The sequence below is a fragment of the Lissotriton vulgaris genome, chromosome 2_1, assembly GCF_964263255.1.
Source record: "Lissotriton vulgaris chromosome 2_1, aLisVul1.2, whole genome shotgun sequence".
Taxonomy (NCBI): Eukaryota; Metazoa; Chordata; class Amphibia; order Caudata; family Salamandridae; genus Lissotriton; species Lissotriton vulgaris.
Window position 1 is genome coordinate 1,352,706,650 of NC_141687.1, and position 21,650 is coordinate 1,352,728,299.

Genomic DNA, 21,650 nt, shown 5'->3' on the forward strand with positions numbered 1-21,650 from the left:
TATTTTCTATTTACAATGTTTCATTTATTTTTTATGGGGTGCTTTTATGATTGTTTTTAATAATCGAATAAAGCGATTGATTAATTGATTAATTGAAGAAAATTGTGGTTATGTAGCTGATGAAATACGCCCCTCACACACGTGGTCATAACTGCTACTGCTTCACTGTTGATAGCTCCTCCCTTTCCTCGTGGATTAATCTGCCCCTGATGCACCTTTGTAAAAGGAAAATGACTGGAATGGGTCTACTACTTACATTAGGAAATTCATACTCACTTTTACCGATTAACTCTTATCTTATTACACTTTGTTTAAAGTTCTTAATTTTTACTTGTAATTCCTTTCTTATGATTGTTATCAGTTTTTCGGTAATAAATCATACTAATAACATGTCCAAGGGCTTTTTTTTTAACATATTATGTAGTATACTAAACAGCAAAGCTTTGCACCTTGTCATCTGACTTAACGATACTGGGCTTTATTTACAAGAAAGTGACTCAGTGCAGTGCCGTAAGCCATTTTGCTGCGCCGCACTAAGTAACTTTCAAAGCACAGGGATGCGTCAAATCAACAACGATATGACGGATCCCTATGCTTTCCTCTGCACTGGTGCAAAATTGGCTGCCATGCTTTGACACAGGCACCCTTGCACCATGGTGCAATGGGTGCCTGCATTGCGGGGATGATCATAAACCTTGGAATGTGTCAGAATTGGGAATGTAGGCGCAACAAGGAGAAATGTTTTCATTTCTCCTCATTTTTCCTCTTTCAATGTGTGCTGCATCTTGCAGCACACATAGAAAGAGGAAAACATCTCTTGTGACTGTTTTTGTACAGGAAGATATCTCCTCTTCTGCCTGGACAAGGCCAGATCCAGCGCGTGCTCACATATCAAACATTATTGGAACATGGCGCTCACCCTTCTACAATGGCTCATTGCTTGTGTACCATGCTGCCATGCTGGTGCATTATTTACGCCACTGCTGCGTCACTAAAGGTGATGTAACGTCAGCGCAAAAGTGATGCAGGGGCTCATAAATAAGGCCCATTGTCTTTGGTGGTGTTTGGCATCCTGCCAACTACCACACTTCTCCTGCCCTTTGGGGGTGTAGGCATCTGATGACAGCAGGTTTTGAAGCAGATGTTGCTGGTGGTTTCCCCAGTAGCTGTTGGAGACACATAGCATTCCTGTTGCTTGCGTGGTTTGTGATTGCTTTTCTTTGGGGACCTGCAAACAGCGCTTTTAAGTGATAGGGATCACACATACCTGCACCTGTCTGGGTTGAAGAGCAACAGCTCCCGGACGCTCTACGTTTACTCTGTGTGTTGTCCTTCCTTTGCAAAGTAACTGTATATTTAAGATGCAACTTCGTCTTTCTGCTTGCTGTTCTTTATTTGACTGTGAAGGATGTGTCCCTGTTCCGTTAATCTTTCTGGGTGACTTGTGTTGAATGCGTTTACTGAGGCTGGTGGGCTTGATTCAGCATGAACTCTGTTGCCTGTGAGGGCATTAAATGACCGAGGTATGTGTTATTGGGCTATGTATGGTTGTAGTGACTTAACATTTCGTGAATAAGTACTGGGACTAATGCTGGGGTTGGTTTAACAATTGGCATCTTTGGAATGCAGTGGATTCGAGAACATCTCTCTCCTCGGGAGGTGGTATCTCCTGAATAGATAAGTGAGCAGTGCTTAATTTGAAAAGAATGAATGCTGAGGCCCTAAGTATTTCGCAGAAGACCGCCACCAGCACAGCTAAATGTCATGATAGATGAATACCAAGAATGTTTAGCCTTGAGTCCACCTCACGCCTCTTTCATCCTCCACCTGACACTCCCTGCCTTCCTATCTCACTCTGGCAGGTTCTTTTTCATCCTTGCTTTCTCCATCAGACATAGTTTTTCCGTCATTCATTTCCTCCTTCTTTCGCCCTTTTATACCTTTCTCTCAATTGCCCTAGGACAAAGTCAGATGAAACATAAGCCTTGAGCCCCCCAAATGAGTGCCAGACGGCCTTACCTGCAGCCACTGGCTCAAATTAAGAATTGGTTGCAAGTTCATATTCTTAGATAGTGTACAGTTGCTCACTGTGGCAGTTTGTGCATTCCATTGACACAGTGCTTCACACTGCTCATGGTGTTGAGGCCTGCTGTGGTGTTGAATTTTTGTTTGTAATGCTGCTATTTTCCAGTCCGGGTATTTACTAGGGCTGGGAGAAATTTCCACTATGCAGGTGTATTCTCACAGAATTTCACAAATTTTGCATTATACTTATTGGGAAAAGTTCTTGAAAATACACCATCACATTGCGGAGCACAGGAACAACATGAAGCACAAGAAAATGAGCGGCTGTTGGCAGCATTTGTGGTTTTTGCACTGTGAGTGCAAAAGTGCTTCATTGCTTTCAAAATGGATAAGACGACTTGTTTTGTGCTAAAATATAAAGCTAAATACAAGTTTTTACCCCTTTTAAAATTTTGCACAATTTTTGCAGAATTTGTGAAATTTTACATACGCAAATTACATATCTTTCACACGGCTCCTGGTATCTATATGATGATAGACAAGTGGATACCAGTTTTACTTTGCATGCTAATGTGACAAAGGGTGTAGAAGACACTAAATGAGTGGGGGGACTAGGACAGTCTTGGTAACTTTTCATTGACACTTTAGAAAGTGTCCTTCATCTGAGAGCCGCAGGCTTTGATGAATGCATACTGTCACATAGTTCTGAAGTAAATTAGAAAGAATGGAGGGTGTGTCATCACAGTCTGTAATTATGCTTTATTGTTAATTACATTCTGGAAAATAATTATAGAAAGTGTGAAAAACATGGACCTTGCATCTTTATGCACCAATCAAACAAGGGTGGGAGAGAAAAAAGGAAGAATAAACACATTTTTCTTAGCGACAATCATGAACCTTAATATGTAACTGGACTAATCATAATCCATTGTTCTTGCTGCAGACAGTTATAATAAAATCCTGAACTTTTGTTTGAAACCAAATACTTTCTTGCCCTGTTCAGTGGGGCGGAAAAATTCATTTGCTATTGTCTGGAAGTCAAATGATCCCATCATCTCTATATATGTTGCATATGGCATGATTCAGTTTTTTTTGGGACATAATTGACCTTAACCAAGTTTTCAGCTAGTGGAGACCAATGACGTGTCTCTCAGCCTCAAAGAAGATACTGGAATAGCTAAGAGGATCTGTGTAGCTCTGCAACCTATGTAAAAAACTGCTCTTTCTGTTGGATGGATTTTTGCAAACTATGGGGTCCATTCGGATGGTAGGCGCTGGCACAACCGTGGTGTTGGTGGGGCAGAAAAACACCTTTTTCCGCCCGCGAGCAGCGGGAAACACGTCCGCCATATTAGTATTGCAAAACATAGGTCAAATCCCGTCCACTGCGGAGCGACATGCATCGCCATCAAAGTGCGCCCGTCACCGCGGCGGTGGGAGCCAATGGAGACTCTCCGCCGTGCGGAATGACGTCCGCCCGCTCCACAAATTAGGATGGCCCAAACAGGCAGATGCACCACAGCGGAGACACCGCACAACCAGAGACTGCGGAAACTCAACAGCGGAGCGCAATAGCACAGACCGGGTCCAAACCACCCAGTCACGACCGCCATGGACCCAGCTCTACATGAGTATCCGGTGCTGGACCTGCTACAGCACTATCATCTAATGGGCCCCCACGGACGACGCCGCAGGTACGCAACTACACAAATACAACACACAACACACAGGCTGACACATGGTCCAAATCCACATCAGACACCCTTCTGGGGGCAATAACACATCCACCAGGGCACCCACACATTACCCACCTGCCACCAAGTCACCCCACTGCATCCTGGACACATGTTGTCTGCGAACTTGTAGCAACATCCCGGTCCCGGTCACGCCACCGCAGTGGTCAACACATGCACACAATGCAGAAGGCTGGGCCAGTCCAAGGCATGGGCAGGGCACAAAGACCACAGGGACACACCACCCCCAACCACACATCAACACACCCCATGAAGTGACAGGCCAGGTGCCCATCCTGTGCACCCCCATGCACAGCAACAAGCAACAAGCACAGCAACAAGCAATCTCAATCCACACCCTGCACCACACAACCAGGGAGACAGCCACTGCAGGAGTGGCTGACAAGAAACACATAACACCAGTGCCACACACACTGAAGGCTGCCAATACTTGCTAGTACATACACACAAACAACCACACACCCTGGGTGTATCCACTTACATAACACACATACAGGGATGCCTGAACAGATGTCTGCCCAAAAACAACACACAAACACAAAACACTACAGAAACACACACAGAACCCCATCAGAAACAGACATACCCTGTCAGCCAAATTGTGGAAAGGTAATGTGAGCACAGACACAACAGGAGTGCACAACCTCATCACTGAATAACAAAACAGACACAACATACCACAAATCACACAAGAAGTGCACCATCACAGAACTACAATGCCACATGAAACCAACCACAGAGGCACATGAAATCAAAAATGAACAAACACCACAGGACATCAGGGGATGCACATCAGGCAATGCCAAGGCAACATACACACAGCATTGTATGCACAACAAGCAGCGTGTGCACACCAAGCAGAACAGTCCCACACAGACATGACTGACACAACATCAACACATACAACACAAATCAGCACAGCACAAACACAACAGCACACCCAGGAAGTGAAGCAATACCACAGCCAACACACATACATCCAACACAACAACAACAGATGCACCACTCTGGGATACAAGAGCAAAACCATCTTGACCAGAGCAGTGAGCAGCACACACACCTGAAGTGCACATGAGCAATCCTGATTGATTAATAGCACAAGAACATCACACATAAACGATTGGGGCAACGCCCAGAGTGGAACATCACTCTTGGCCCAAGAACTGCACCACAAAGCACAGTGTCACAAATGAAGTGATGGGGAGGCACACACACATGTAAACCAAGGTGACAGCTGACATCAAAGTTAACTGACTTGCATGTCAGTAGTAGACATGTAAAGGGTGTCCCATTCACAAATAGAGGGAGTGCAGACCCACAATGGGTAGGCATAAGTGGCACACATAGGGGATGGCATTACACCACACACACCATGCCATACAGGAGGTTAGAAGGCACCATGTGCCTGCAAAGCATAAGAAACACAACCACAAAGGCAGTGTGGAGCAGCAGGGCTACACAGTCTACACAAACACACTCAAGACACATGGATGATCAAACAAACACAACACTGATGTGCAAGTCACACACGTTGCACACTAATAAGTGACTAAAACAACAAGGAGGAGTCAGACAAAGCAGCATGGACACACCAACACACTGCACAGTGCACAACAGACAACTCACACATGTGCATACACCCATATCCACAGGGCAGAACAATCCAAATATCAGGCACACAAATCCTGGGTGACACATGTGTGTCTTTCACAGTCCAGGGGCACACACACATCCACACCCCCTACAAAGTCACACCCTTCACACTGCACACCTCTTGACTACCCAAGAGCAGACATCTCATGTAGGCCATGGGACCAGGACTAAGGGCCAACACAAGATGACCATACACATACACAGCTGGGCACACATAAAGGAATAACATACATACATGATGACATTGCCCACCCTGCTTGCAAACCTGTGCACAGCATCACATCCTGGGCTGGCAGTGTCCCCCAACCTGACATGTGAACAATGTAGCCAACAATAGCAAACCACTAAAAAGAGAACTGCATGACAGGTGAAATAGCCATCACAGATAACACTAGTATCAGTGTCTGCATGGACTGAAGACCCTGTCCCTCCTGTTCAAAAATGTGATGCGGCCAAAGAGCTTGGCAATATTTAAGTGACACATAGAGCATGGGGCACAGGCAACCAAATGCACACACCAAAAGAACTTTAATCAGCAAGGACACTGACAAAACAGACAAAAGGAGTAACTGGCTTTATTCACATATTGCATAGCTGTGACAGTAGAACAACAGTAGACAAGAGCAAGGCACAAAATGCTGATCATATGCAAGATAATCTGCACAGGCAAACTCCAAACAGGGAGGCCAGTGTCCATGGCAGGGGGCACAGCAAGTACACGAGAGGCTGCACAGGGGAGACTCCAACACAGCAGAGCAACAGGGCCAGTGTCCATGGCAGGTGGCACAGCAAGTACATGAGAGGCTGCACAGGGGAGACTCCAACACAGCAGAGCAACAGGGCCTGTGTTCATGGTACATGGGAGAGTACAACACAGCAGAGCAACAGGGCCAGTGTACATGGCAGGTGGCACAGCAAGTACATGAGAGGCTGCACAGGGGAGACTCCAACACAGCAGAGCAACAGGGTCAGTGTCCATGGCAGGTGGCACAGCAAGTACATGAGAGGCTGCACAGGGTAGAGTTCAACACAGCAGAGCACCAGGGCCAATGTCCATGGCACAGGGGAGACTCCAACACAGCAGAACAACAAGGCCAGTGTCCATGGCAGGTGGAACAGCAAGTACATGAGAGGCAGCACAGGGGAGACTCCAACACAGCAGAGCAACAGGGTCAGTGTCCATGGCAGGTGGCACAGCAAGTACATGAGAGGCTGCACAGGGGAGACTCCAACACAGCAGAGCAACAGGGCCTGTGTTCATGGTACATGGGAGAGTACAACACAGCAGAGCAACAGGGCCAGTGTACATGGCAGGTGGCACAGCAAGTACATGAGAGGCTGCACAGGGGAGACTCAACACAGCAGAGCAACAGGGTCAGTGTCCATGGCAGGTGGCACAGCAAGTACATGAGAGGCTGCACAGGGTAGAGTTCAACACAGCAGAGCACCAGGGCCAATGTCCATGGCACAGGGGAGACTCCAACACAGCAGAACAACAAGGCCAGTGTCCATGGCAGGTGGAACAGCAAGTACATGAGAGGCAGCACAGGGGAGACTCCAACACAGCAGAGCAACAGGGTCAGTGTCCATGGCAGGTGGCACAGCAAGTACATGAGAGGCTGCACAGGGGAGACTCCAACACAGCAGAGCAACATGGTCAGTGTCCATGGCAGGTGGCACAGCAAGTACATGAGAGGCTGCACAGGGTAGAGTTCAACACAGCAGAGCACCAGGGCCAATGTCCATGGCACAGGGGAGACTCCAACACAGCAGAACAACAAGGCCAGTGTCCATGGCAGGTGGAACAGCAAGTACATGAGAGGCAGCACAGGGGAGACTCCAACACAGCAGAGCAACAGGGCAAGTGTCCATGGCACAGGGGAGAGTACAACATAGCAGAGCAGCAGGGCCAGTGTCCACGGCAGGTGGCACAGCAAGTACATGAGAGGCTGCACATGGGAGACTCCAACACAGCAGAGCAACAGGGCCAGTGGTCATGGCAAAGTGCAGAGTCAGGAAATGCGAGACTGCACAGGCAAGGGCAGAACAGCAGTGAATGAAGAGGCCAGTGGGCATGGCAAAGTGCGGAGTCAGGACATGAGAGGCTGCACAGGCAAGGGCAGAACAGCAGTGAATGACAAGGCCAATGGGCATGACAAAGTGCAGAGTCCGGACATGAGAGGCTGCACAGGCAAGGCCAGAACAGCAGTGAATGACAAGGCCAGTGGGCAGGGCAAAGTGCAGAGTCAGGACGTGAGAGGCTGCACAGGCAAGGGCAGAACAACAGTGAATGACAAGGCCAGTGGGCATGGCAACGTGCAGAGTCAGGACATGAGAAGCTGCACAGGCAAGGGCAGAACAGGAAGGTCAGTGGGCATGGCACAGTGCAGAGTGAGTACATGAGAAGCTGCACAGTGAGTGTGTTTGACTGTATCCTTCCATGGCCAGCAACACACCCAGGTGGTAAACAATGGGCAGGACTAGCACACCTGCATGAGAGACAGGTGTATGAAGGGGACTACCACTCCCTCTTGGCTGTCAGGCAGACTTGGAGCTGGTTGTGTGTCGGGGACAGTAGGACCACTTGACTGGGGAAAGAGAGGCCCAGGTGATGTAGGGCTATCAGTGGCTTGGCAAGCTGGAGGGCTGTTTTGACCAGGTGGTGTAGTGGCATGTGGAGGTGGAGTCATACAGACATGTGACTCACTGTGGGTGGGAGAGGTTTGAGGGGTGCCTTTCCACTTCTTGGGAATTTGAAATGCCTTCCCTGTACTGGGGTCAATGGGAACTGGTGATGACGCAACAGGCACACACACTAACAGACCCGCATCAGGTGTAGACACTGGCACTCCCTTTGGTGACGTGCTGGATCCTGCCGAACGCTTTGTCTGGCTACGCCTCTGGACCACCTTCCCCTGTTTGCCAGGTGTACCCCTACAGGGCCCTCCTTCCCCTGTTTGCCAGGTGCTCCCCCTACAGTGCCATCCTTTGCTTGTTTGCCAAGGGTAGCCCCTACAGTGCCCTCCTTTGCCTGTTTGCTAGGGGTAGCCCCTACAGTGCCCTCCTTCACCTGCTTCACTGGGCTTGGAATTGGAGTTGATGTGGCAGGGGAATGTGGCCCTGAGCCCTTCCTAGGTGTATCCTTACCATACAACACCTCCTCAGTGGGCATAGATACTGCACACCCAGCTCTGCGTGAAGTTTTAGGGACAGGAGAGTCCTTCGCTGGTGATGCCTCTGAGGCATGTGACCCTGATGTCTGCTTCATTGCTTTTTCGGCCTTGCTCTTCCCTGACGGGCTCTTGTCTTTGCATTCCAGGGTGGCTCTGCTCTTCTGTGGGGATGGTGTCTGTGGTCGGGCCCGCTTAGGTTGTTTCTGCTGGGTGCTTCTTGTGATGTATCGTGACTGTGACGCATGGGAACCGTCATCACTATCATCCAATGTGGCCACTGAATGGGGGGTGGACAAAGGCACTGGAGCATTGAGCAGGGCTGTCTGGCACACACAAAGCTGGCGCAGGAGCTCTACAGACTCAGCACTGAGGGCAGCAGGGGGGACAGGTGCAGGCTCAGCTGTGCCAGGTGTGAATCTAACTCGTCCCCTCTTACTGACGCGGACACACGGGCAGCACCAGAGGAAGTGGATGGGAGGCTGGCCACTGGCCGCTGTTTGGTAGATTGCCTGTGCCTGCCAACATGGATGCATCACCGCTGGCATCAGATGATGTAGTACTTTGTGTCTCAGGCAGGGATTCCTCCTGCATACTCCAGTCCCCCTCTGATGCGCTGGTGGGGCCTGTGTCACTGGGCTCCTGTGCAGCTGTAGTGCTACTCTCGCCACCACTGGTTTCCGGCTCCTGTTCCTCCGTGTCCACTGGCGATTCTGCATGAGAGAGAGATGCAGGGTTGGATTAGTTCCATCATCAGGACAAAGCAATTCAATCAATGCAGTACAGGAGATGCCCAAATCAACATGGTGACCACCACACCCTGCAATCACATTGGAGCAACACACTACATAGACCACAACAGTGCCTGTAACCCTGAATATCTGCCATTACTGAGCCATGTTAAGGCCACACAGCACAACACCCTGCCCATGGATGAAGTGTGCAGACACACAACTTGCTCTGCCCACACCTAGGGACATGATGTGGGCACACCACTTATTACCACTGACAGACCTTGAGGGAACAGGAGGGTACAACACACACCTATTAGGACATGACAGTCCACAATGGCAAGTAGCCCATACCTAGGCTGTCCGGAATTCGGTTAAAACCGAATGTGCCAGAAAGTACTCTACCAGATGAAAATCAGCTGACTCGGTTTAAACCGAGTGTCACTGATTTTCAGAGTTATTGCATCACTTGGCCACTGGATGCAGACAAAACATAATAAGCAAACAGCAGTTTTGGCCTGAGAAGAAAGCAGCTCGGAAGGTGAGTCACCCCATTAGGTGTGAATGGCCCAAGGGCCAGAGCAACACCAGTCACCCTGCCTGGCCCCCCCATGTGGGGGGAGTGGAGCTGTTGTGGTCTGCGGGTTGTCTTACTGCGGCCACACCCACGTACTTCACAGGTCTTTAAAAAGACCATTTGCTTAATGAGTCTTTGTTGATCTTTCCGCCCTTCTTAGAGCCCCTGCAGCTACACTGTCTCCGGCTCTGCTCATGACTGTTCCCCGCTCCTAGCTACTGAGGGCACCTGTTGGGGCTGAATACAATCACCCAGCCGCTGCACTGCTGCCTTTGCTCATCTTGCATAGTGCAGAATATATATAGTCACCACTCAAAATTTAAAATAGAAACGTGAATAGCTACTCCCCGGCACTGCGGCACATAATCTGCACTTCTAATCCTGGCAGGAGTTGATGGAATCAGGTGCAGCAGCATAAGGGGCGTGGGGGGGTGTTGAAGCAGTAACCGGCGGTTGCAGCTGTCAACATGTCAAAGGTTTGAGGGGTCTGGCCGGGCAGTGAAACAGAGGCGAGAATGGGACCGAGGCACCCGAGAGACCAGCAAGCTGCACCCTGCTCTAGCTGGATCAGGTTCGTGTTGGAGGGAGGAGTCTTGAAGGACATGAGTGAAAAAACAGGTTTGTTTGTATGCTGTTGTAAAGCTGCTCCTCTCACTCGTGCTGCTGTCTGACATGGAATTGATATACTTATCTGCTCGCAGCCTCGCACAGCAAAGCTTTGCACCCCTCATGCCCCCTCCCTTTCAGTTTCTAGTTAAAATTAGTTTGACGTTGACTCAAGGGTAGCATTGACATCTAATTAAAGGACACATGCACAAAAGATTAGGTTGAGGCAATTCACAAACAGTTATACTTTATTCGAGGACCCTATTGCTCCCAAAACTCTGTGGCGTGGTTATTCCCCAGGTAGACCAGCATTTTCTAAACGCGAAATTCAGTTTTTAACATACTTTTAAACAACCAGACCACACACAGAACAGTAAGCCATTTAAATGTCAAGGGTGTTGAAGCGCTTCTTTTGTGCTCTCAACTGCCCACTTATCAGAACTAAGCCCTCTGTATACTGTCCCAGCGGAACCTGACTACATAGAATTCATAGCACAGACTTAAAAGAGGAATCTAGGAAAAGCCAACCAGCAGTGCAGTATTTTGCTTGTGATAAAATGTAAAAACAGCACACTTTATAACAATGCTGCAAATGTTATTGCTCATTCTAGATTAAACTTATTTCGGGTAAACTGGCATATCCAAATAGTACAAGTCACAATATGTTACAGGGAGCTTAAGCCATACTGAAAATCTCAAGTTGTACACAGATTTATGAGAAGTGACTAGAGGGAGGGTCTTTTGTCTGGAGTGACACACGAGAATAAAGATATGGAACTCTTATTAATGTGAGGTTATAATATAGCGAGGTATGGCGGTAAACCTGTGTCAGGAAGGTGCTATTGCAAGTAGCTGTGGGGAAACTCAGTGAATAACCAATTTCCTCACAAGTAAAAAGTATCAGAAGCCTCAAGAACATGGGATGTGTCGAAAATCAGGAAAATTAGAATCAACACTGAAACCAGAATGTTTCCCCAAGCGACGGGACACAATCACAGAGTGGATAGGGGCCTCAAAACTAAAAGAGCAGCTAAGTTTATTTTCAGCAAAGAAATCTTAGAAGTTAAGGGTTCAGACACAAATCCAATGACAGTGCTGTGCCTCCCCACGTTTACATCATTCCCCCTTAATTTTGGATTTGGAGTCTGCCCTTGTTCTGCATTAACATCTCCAGAATAGGGGAAGTTTTCAGTTTGTCCTCTGCGCCAGGATTTTTTTAGCTCAAATTGTTCAACTGTGCCGGAACAGCTCTAAACACAGCTTTTTTAATGTTTGCCTTACATAGAATAAGGTAATACGATGCTAAGCATAGTCAGACATTACAGTGAGGGGTGGTTGAAGAATTAAAATGCCCTGCCAAATCCTGCAGTTTCGTTCAGTAGCACCAGTCAGTGCAGTCCAAGGTAGACCCGCGTTTGCTTTCCTGATGATCATTTCCAATGGTCGCAGATGTGTAGGAGAAGGGAAGGGTAGCAAAAATAAGAGGAAAGGAAAAAATTCATGCTGAACATTATATTTACCACATCACAATGGCTAATTTAAAGTGCATTCACTGTAATTTTCAACATACAAAGTTAAGTCAATGTATCATATTGTACTGCAACCTTGTTGGATACATTTATTGACTCTCTCACTTGGAATGGAGCCACCTGAGCAGCACATTGAGGTAGATTCAATCGGCACAGGGGCACTGCCCTCACAGAAGTAAGAAATCCACAGCGCCGGGGTCTGGTTCGGAGGAACGCATATACGCCCGTTCTACACAGCTGCCATCTTGTCTGTTCCCTAGCCTGCCAACAGTCTATGGTTGGCCAGACGGTCTTAATGACTTTCATTCAGGCATTTGCATTGAACATGTGTTTGCCACTGCTTATGTGGGTACTGCTTTATGGTCTATTTAGAGCATGTGTATCTACAGCCACAAATGCTACAAAGGAAAATGTCACCCTGAAAGCATCTGTAGATTTACATGGGATCTTTCCTAACATGTGGAAAAAGGCCAGTTTAATGCATATGTTGCAGAACCTGTCCCAGAGAATGCCAACCTTCAGGTGCATTAGTATTGGCATGGAAAGCTACATCAGTGGCCAGAGATGGCAAATTGTGTACAGGCTGTTTTGGCATTGCCAGTCAAGTGCCGATATCGACAGGGCCTTTTCACAAATAAAAATTTACATTGGAAGGAAAGAGAGCGTGCGAATGACCAAAGACTCACTGAAAAAAATATTGTATGGTGTACTACAGTAAGTTTGTCTTGTAAAAATGTATTTGGACCTCATATACACTGTACATACACTGTCTATATACCATACATCAATGAAGAAAGCAAGCAATAATAAAAGCAAAGCGTTCCATAAACACTGGTAAAACACTGTTTCAGTTGTTTTTTATGGCGCGAAAATGAGTAACCACTGGAAAGCACTGTTTTTTTGAGGTAGCTGAAATCACTGGAAAACACTGAAAAAACACCACCAGAATTTACAGAAAATAGAAACTGAAAACAGGAAAGCCTACCCATACCAAACACCATGTGGTACTGTGGGGCATATTGTTGTCAGATGTGTGGGCCTCAACGATCATGGTGCATGCAAAGTAGGCATACATGAAATCACACTCAGATAGTAGACACTGCTGTTCACCCCCAAATAGATTCCCCACACTATTCCAATGCTGAATGACCATGTAGATCCTAACACATCTGGCTATGGGAATGCACAGCAGGGAGGATCACCTTTGTAAGGCCAGTTTGGCCTAATGCATGACACTGGCACCTATCCCAGCTGCCACTCACATGACACAGCACAGAACCACCCAACGAACATCACATGGGCCACCGCTGCCACGGGCCCGGTACACATGCATCCGCTCCCAGCCAAAGTAACCCTCCCCAAATACTCACCCCTGCCTTGCTACCGATGCTCCTTCAGACGGGCATCCAGCTCAGGATAAGTCACTGCTAAGATGGGGCCCATCAGTGGTGTCATGCTGCGCCATGCCAAACGCCCAATGCGTGGTAGCAGCCCCAAGGTCATCTCTGCCACATTCTTTGCCAGCCGGCTGATGTCGTCCCAGCTCTTGTGGTAGTGGGTGTGTCATCGGTTAGATACCCCCAGGGCTCGCACCTTTGCTGCAATGGCCCTCCACATGGCCTTACGCTGGTGTACCTTGAGCTGCAGGCATGGGAGAAAAGAAGGGGAAATGATCAGTGACACAGTGTCATGTACCAGCATCTATCAGTACGGTAGCAAGACATGGACTCATTACCAAATGTAATCTCCCTCTATCCAAAACTGGGGTACACCTCACAAGGGCACTCTGCATGGACCAAGCGGATGTGATTGCATGCATTTATGAGGGCGTAGAGGGTCACTGATAATCTCACACACATGCAGGATGACTGCACTGAACCCCCTCTGTGGCTTGCACACATCTCCAGTCCTATGCATGTCTGGCCACTACATACATCACATATCGACCTGTGTCTGTGCGTAGAATCACTGTGTGCATGACTGGGCAGCATTCAATGAGCATGTCCTGTGAACATATGTGTATGTCATGTGTGTGGCAATGGGGTACATGGACTCACCAACAAAATATCATCTACACAAGTGTGGTTGTGTGCAATTATACAGGGCTGAGGCGGTGCATATTTTTATTTCAGTGTGAATGAACAAGAGTAAGGACACAGTAAGTGCAGTGATGTGATCTCGTCTTGGTGGGTGGGCACTGGGCATACCCTCTGGGTTCACACTGAGTCGGACAACAGGGGCACACAGAGACAATTAGCTGAGCAATTACTGTCCTGGCACCTGCATGCCCAACATCATGTGGCTCTGTATGGCTGACAATGTAACACACTCCACTCAGACATACAACTGCATGCAGGAAAAACCGTGACATTGGGACACACACACTCCTTCATCCTGGAGACAGCATGTTTGTCAGTGAATGACACAACCCCACACCCTCAGGCATATACTGCAGCAGTACAAATACATGTCTGCCCCCCTACACCTCACTTTTCAATGACTTACCACAACATTGGGGGCACTATACAGCCTTGGGTACTGTGCGAGCACCTCGTCCACCAGGACCTCCAGCTCCTCGCTTGTTAAAGGTTTGGCACAGATCTTCCTTGTCCTTGCCATCCCTGTGGACATGGAACACATGTGTTGAAAGTAGGTGGTGAGGGGTCCCAGGCAGCAGGCTCTGGAAGCAGCAGCAGGAGAGGGTCCCAAGCAGCAGGCTCTGGAGGCAGCTGCAGGAGAGGTTCCCAGGCAGCAGGCTCTGAAGGCAGCACCAGGAGAGGGTCCACAGATTTATAGCCAACTGGGGTCATTTCTTAGGTGCCAAGCTGCAACAATTGGTTGTCCAGGTCTGCCTCTTTTCAAAGCATCCAATGACTGCCTCCGTGGTGGCGGAGTACGCCTTCCGCAATATTCAAAACTGCTTCATGCCACCGCAATCATTGCTCCCATTGGCTGTAGGCAATGCTTCATGGGGGTGATGCACCGCAGGGGCCCAGGGTGCGCTACCGCGATGGTGCATCTTTCCAAAGCATCCAATGACCGCCTCTGCGGTGGCAGAGCACACCTTCCGCGATTTTCAAAACTACATCATGCCACCGCAATCATTGTTCCCATTGGCTGTAGGCAATGCCCCATGGCGGTGACACACCGCTAGGGCCAGGCGGTAGCTACCTCAAGTAGGGTGGCAGAGCATGCCCACCGCCATCTACCCATGTCTCCATGCCAATGACTACCGCACTTGGGTATAGGGGTGGTGCTGGTGACACACCGCCGGGGCCAGGCGGTAGCTACCTCGAGTAGGGTGGCAGAGCATGCCCACTGCCATCTTCCCATGTCTCCATGCCAATAACTACCGCACTTGGGTGAAGGGGTGGTGCTGGTGACACACCACTGGGGCCAGGCGGTAGCTACCGCGAGTAGGGTGGGGGAGCATGCCCGCCGCCATCTTCCCATGTTTCCATGCCAATGACTACCGCACTTGTGTCTGGGGTGGTGCTGGTGATACACCGCCGGGGCCGGGCGGTAGCTACAGCAAGTAGAGTGGCGGAGCAGGTCTGCTGCCTTCTTATCATGTCTCCATGCCAATGACTACCGCACTTGTGTCTGGGATGATGCTGGTGACACACCACCGGGGCCAGGCGGTAGCTACCATGAGTAGGGTGGCCGAGCATGCCCACCACCAACTTCCCATGTCTCCATGCCAATGATTACCGCACTTGTGTCTCGGGTGGTGCTGGTGACACACCGCTGGGGCCAGGCGGTAGCTACCGCGAGTAGGGTGGTGGACCATGCCCACCACCATTTGGGCATGTCTCCATGCCAATGACTACTGCACTTGTGTATGGGGTGGTGCTGGTGATACACCACCAGGGCCAGGTGGTAGCTACTGCGAGTAGGATGGTGGAGCATGCCCACCGCCATCTTCCCATGTCTCCATGCCAATGACTACCGCACTTGGGTGAAGGGGGGGTGCTGGACACACATCGCTGGGGCGAGGCGCTAGCTACCGTGATTTGGGGCACATGCAATGGCAATGTCCATCGGAAACACTTCGACAGTACACAGTGGCAACATGGTGAAGGGCACATCATTGTGCACACAAGGCCATTATTCCATTGAATCCACAGGTGCCCGCACGTGCCATGGTTGGGTATAAATGACGTAAATTGGTCTGTAGTACCTGCCATATCAATTATGCATTTGATGGTTGATGATGTGTGACAGTGTTGAGGTGGACTCAACAATGTGTTCACTATCACTAATCAATGTGTTGTGGGTCAGGGATGACCTTGGCAAGGCTTGTCTCACTGTATGATGTTGTTACTTACTTGTGCTTTTATATCTGCTCATACACACAATTGACAGTTCGCGGCCTACTGTGATCATTGTGTTGTGGATGTGTGCCAAGTTTACATGATGCATTGAGTGTGAAGACTACAGCAGATGAGTATGAGACAGTCATGTTTATTTTACACACATTGGCTGGATGGTATGCTACAAGGCGTGTATATGTGAAATGTGGGGTTTAGTATGTGTGCATTCACATTGACCTATGTGTTGTTTGAGGCACAGGTGTATGGTAAATAGAGAGGTGTGCCCTCAGTGTGGCTCAAACGTCCACCCATGTAACCTGGTGTGTCACGCATTTCTCAGGGAAGTCTTTGTTTTTCCGTGACATCCTTAACGGGATGTGCTGTGGCCATCTCATGATGGTTGTCATTGACGTGTCCATTTTCATCTCAACTAGTAGGAGGCCTAATCTCATACGTCACTTGACACTGCTGGAGGACATGGAGGATGTTGCGATCATTCGCAAATTCCGCCTCGACCGACCCACCCTGAAGACCCTTTGTGATCTGTTGGAGCCCCACCTGCAGCCTCGTCGCCACTACCCAACAGCTTTCACACCAACGTACAAAGTGATGGCAGCCCTCCATTTTTTTGCAACTGGTTCCTTCCAGGAGACCCTGGCCAGCGCTGCAGGGATGTCTCAACCCCTAATTCAGCCTGGTGCTAAGGGATGTTCTTGGAGCCATGATGATCTATAAGGACAGAATCATACATTTCCCCAGGGGAGCTGAATTGGCCGGTGTGAAGGGAGCCTTGTATCCGCTTAGGGACATCCCCCATGTTGTTGGTGCCATCGATTGCACACATGTCGGTCTGATGCCACCACAGGCGAGTGAGCACCTTTTTTGCAATCGAAAACATTTTCACTCGATCAATGTGCAGATGGTGTGCCTGGCAGACATGACCATATCGCATGTGTGTGCCAGATTCCCCGGCTCGGCCCATGACTCGTACATCCCGAGGAACAGCATTGTGCCCCGGATGATGGCAAATCTGTTTCCCTAGCGTGCTTGAATTGTGGGTGAGTATGCCTAGTAATATGGCGTGCTGTGTGTGTGACCTGCTGCCCTCTGCCTGTGCAACATTGCAATGTGTGTTTGTTATTCCTAGGTAACTCTGCATATCCCAGCCCTCCATGGCTGCTGAGCCCACTACGTAATCCCAGGACCCTGGCTGATATCAGGTACAATAAGGCCCATGGCAGAACCCATCGTGTCATTGAGCGGACTTTTGGCCTGCTCAAGTCAAGATTCCGCTGCCTTGACAAAACTGGAGGTGCACTGTCATACTCGCCTGGGAAGGCCTTTAAGATTGTTGTGGCATGCTGTATGCTCCACAACATTGCCATTCACAAGGGGATTCCCCTGCTCCTGGATGATGATGAGGACCCAAGACCCCCTCCTGCCCAAGGACCTGAGTCCAGTGATGAGGACAGTGGAGAAGAGGAAGGAGTTGACATGTGACAACAGCTCATCACCCCCTACTTCACTTGAAGTTGGGTGACGAGGTACAACTTGTACATTGTCTGGTATGATTTCTGTTGTCGTGAAGGTCTATGTGAGAAAGGCACATGTAAAGTCACTTGTGTGTGGAAATGTGGCAGTGACATTTCATCTGTGAACGTATACGGGACTCAGTATGTTGACACTTGTTGCACATTGTGTTGTCTGCCTGTTGACTTATGTAGATGGTTGGTGTAGTGTAATGTCTGTGTTGCCACAATCACACCAGTGACTGTTGTTCTGTTGTGTCTCCCTAGGTGCCTTGAAATTATCCAGGCCTACATACTGTACATTTTTTGGAAACATTATGGACATTTTGAACACTGTAAATATTGCACTAAAGACAAAGCTGAAACAATTGAAGTTTGTAATGTATTTTATTTACAAGGTTGACATGTGAGTAGTGCAGACAGATTTACATGAAGGTGGTGATGGAGCAGTGAGTTGACAGTCATGGTAAATGAGATGAAAGAGTAGACACCACATTGATGTGCTGACCCAGTCCAACAGACAGGTGCCATTCACAAGGCAGTGGGGGGAAGGACAGTCAAAACAGTCAATGCAGTGGGGAAGAGGGTTGCCATCAGGGCTGGCTCCGTGACTGGCGTTTGGCTGGTGCTTTGAGTCCAGAGACTCCCAGGCTCTTCTTTGGATGCCCCATTAGTTGCTTGGCTGGGGGGACTGTGCTGCATGGCCAGCAGTGTCTAAGGACTCACCTCGCTCTGTGGCCGCAGGGGAGGATGGTGCACTGTCATCCTGCAGCACAACAGAGGGGGGTGGAGGTGTTGTTTGAGACGCAGGCCTGTCCCTCAGTAACACCACTTGCTGGCCCATGAGGTCCACCATTTTTTCAAGGCAGGTGTCGATGGACCTCATCAGCAGGATGAGCTCATGTAGTAGTTCTTCAGACTGGCCACTTTGTCTCTGGACCTGTTCGTAGGCCCCGATGACTCTGGTGAAGTGGTCCGGGTATGGTGTCCCAACCTCCTGAGGTCTGGGGGTGACCCTGGCCCTCCCACCTGCCCTGCTGCCACGGACCTGTTGCCTCACCACTGTGGGTCCATGTACATTTTCCCTCCCGTCCACAGTTGTTAGTGTAGGCTGCTCATCCCCTGGGACAGGGAGGGTGCTGCAGTTGGCACTGGTGGTGGTGGTGGTGGTGGTGGTGGTGGTGGCAGTGGCGGCACAGGCCGAAACTGCAGGGGTCTGCTGTGCAGTTGGTGTTGCAGTGTAGTGTAGTTCCTATATTCCCAATATGCTCTGTGCATTGGAATAATATATCCTGTAGCTTAGACGTAGGACTGAGGTCTACTAGGTCTCTACCGGTTATATTAAACTTAATTGTGAGTGCCAGCTAGCTCAGAGGTCAGTAGAAACTTTCTCGAATAAACAAGAAGGGATTAGTTTCTGACAACCACATAAAACATTACAATTTTGTTTCCCAAAAATAAGAAATCAAATCTCTAGAGTCGCGGAAACAACAGATAACTATTTGACTCAGTCAATCATGCTTGCTTAGTTTCACCATAGGTGCAACAGGAATAGAGAGACTGGCGTTTAAAAAAAAAAAGGTATTTATTGAACAGTCTTCTTTCTCAAGCATTGAAAATGAACTGCTACAATAGTAAAGCTTACTATGAAGTACAATGCATATAATACGAACAGTATTATAAAGTAGTACTGTAAAAGCATGATATGGTTTCTAAGCCATAAGGCACATCAAATGTATAAAATACATAAAATACCTACAGTGATGAAAGGATGACTAAAAGTATTCAACTGGCGCTTCTAAATACGCCTACCCCAGTGTACCTAACCTATGTCTATACGAGGGAGGAAGTATAAGAGGAGTAGCTTAAGTTTGCCAGGAATCTGATTCCAAAAATTCTCTAAGAGGTCTAATCAGCTCCGTACCTTTGGTTCTAGAATAAAGGAGGTCTTGTATCTCGTTCTCGGGACTCGATTTCCCAGATACCCGCAAGGGTAGCCTGGAAACACTGGAGCTGGATTTCTCGGCAAGAGAAATGACAGAGTCTCGCAGTGCGTCTGCTGGAGGGTCGGCTTCCTTCGGCGCCGGGCAATTAGATAGTCGATCTGCTCCAAACCACCGTGTGTTTGTTTAGGCAAATCAAGGCATATTTATACTTTGAAGGTGCCAAGTTTGACGCATGTTTGGACTTAATAACGTCACTCAAAGACTCATTTCTTGGAAAACGCCGGGAGTTCTAGAAGAACTTAATATTCAAGCAGGGGGAAGTCCCGGGTTGCTGAAGGCGGGTTTTTCCAAGAAAACGTTGTTAATTCTTAGGGCTTAGTGGAAGTATCCATGCCGTATTTGGGATGTATGGTTTAGGCCAAATATGGTAATGATTTCTATGACTATATAAGGAAATGATTAAGTATACCAAGTATAAGGGCATGAATCGGGAAATTTATACTAGGGTCTGAAATTCATTTACAACACCCACTCCACGATTTTAAGTCCAATAAAGCTAACCTAGTAAGCACTGAACATATCTAAAGATAGTGTTTACAATCCCACCCCAATACATAAAATGCATTCGACCTGGGTACGCAGAAAAAATATTTTTCGTATTTCTACAGTACACAATATACTTAAGGGAAGAATTTATGCAATTTGAAAAGAATCATGAGATTACATTTATGAAAACGTCTCGAGATCATTTCATAACATAACATGTCATAGCAATCTTTCTATTAATAGGGACGAGGCCAAATAGTTCTTTTAGTCAGTCTTCAAAAAATGACTTGAATTTCTAGTTCTCTAGGAATAGTTCTACTTTAAACAGATAAGTCTGTGCCAAAAAGTTCAATTTTTTGGAAAGAGAGAAATAATTCAATTTGTTTTGAAAAAATAGAGTTCCAAATGGTAAAAGTCTTTGTTTTAAAAAATGAAGGCCGAATTTCAGATTTCAGAGAACACTGTGTGCATGATTCTAAAGTTATTCTCAGTGTCAGGAGAAAACATCAGGTCGTCTAGGCTGGCAAAGAAATCGTCTTCCACAGTAGGTGAAAGTGGAACCACTTGATCTAGCAGACCAAATGTGCATAGATGAGAAGCATTGTCCTCAGCGTTTGTTGCAGCGTTAGCAATGGTCATATCAGATGGTACCTGTGTGCCTGGTGTTTCTTGTACCTCACCCTCAGTTAGACTTACTGGCGAGATCTCAATGAATGCCGTCATCAGGATTTGTAGCCGTTGGGGACAACACAATGCATGAGTTGTTATCGGACCTAGCAAGACAACGACATCCGATGGCAGGACTGATGGAAGTGTAAGACAAATGTCTAACAAGCATTCCTCTCCGCAAAGCAGATATCGTAGAACAGGTAAGATGCAATCTTGTCAGATTGGTTTGAACGAGAGAAGCCATGTCGTATTCAGATCTCTTAAACGAGCCAAACCGAGAATCTGTGTTATTCTCTCACGATACCTCTGGGCACGGACCGTTTGTTCCATGAGGTTCTGGGTATCGCCGGTTACTGGACTTGCCATATCGGAGCAGAAGAAATAAAAATAGAATTCCTGCTACGAGTCCCAAGATGAGAGGCAGGCCGCTGAACACAGAGTGCACGAAATTTGGAAAAATGCAGAGTACTGCTTCAAATGGTAATAACAGTCCTGAAAAAATCGTCTTAAATACATGTGCGATGCCACTGGTATCAGACATGTTTAAGATTTGACTTAACATTTCTGCAAAATGTACAGGGCAGTTTGTTGATAGTAATGCA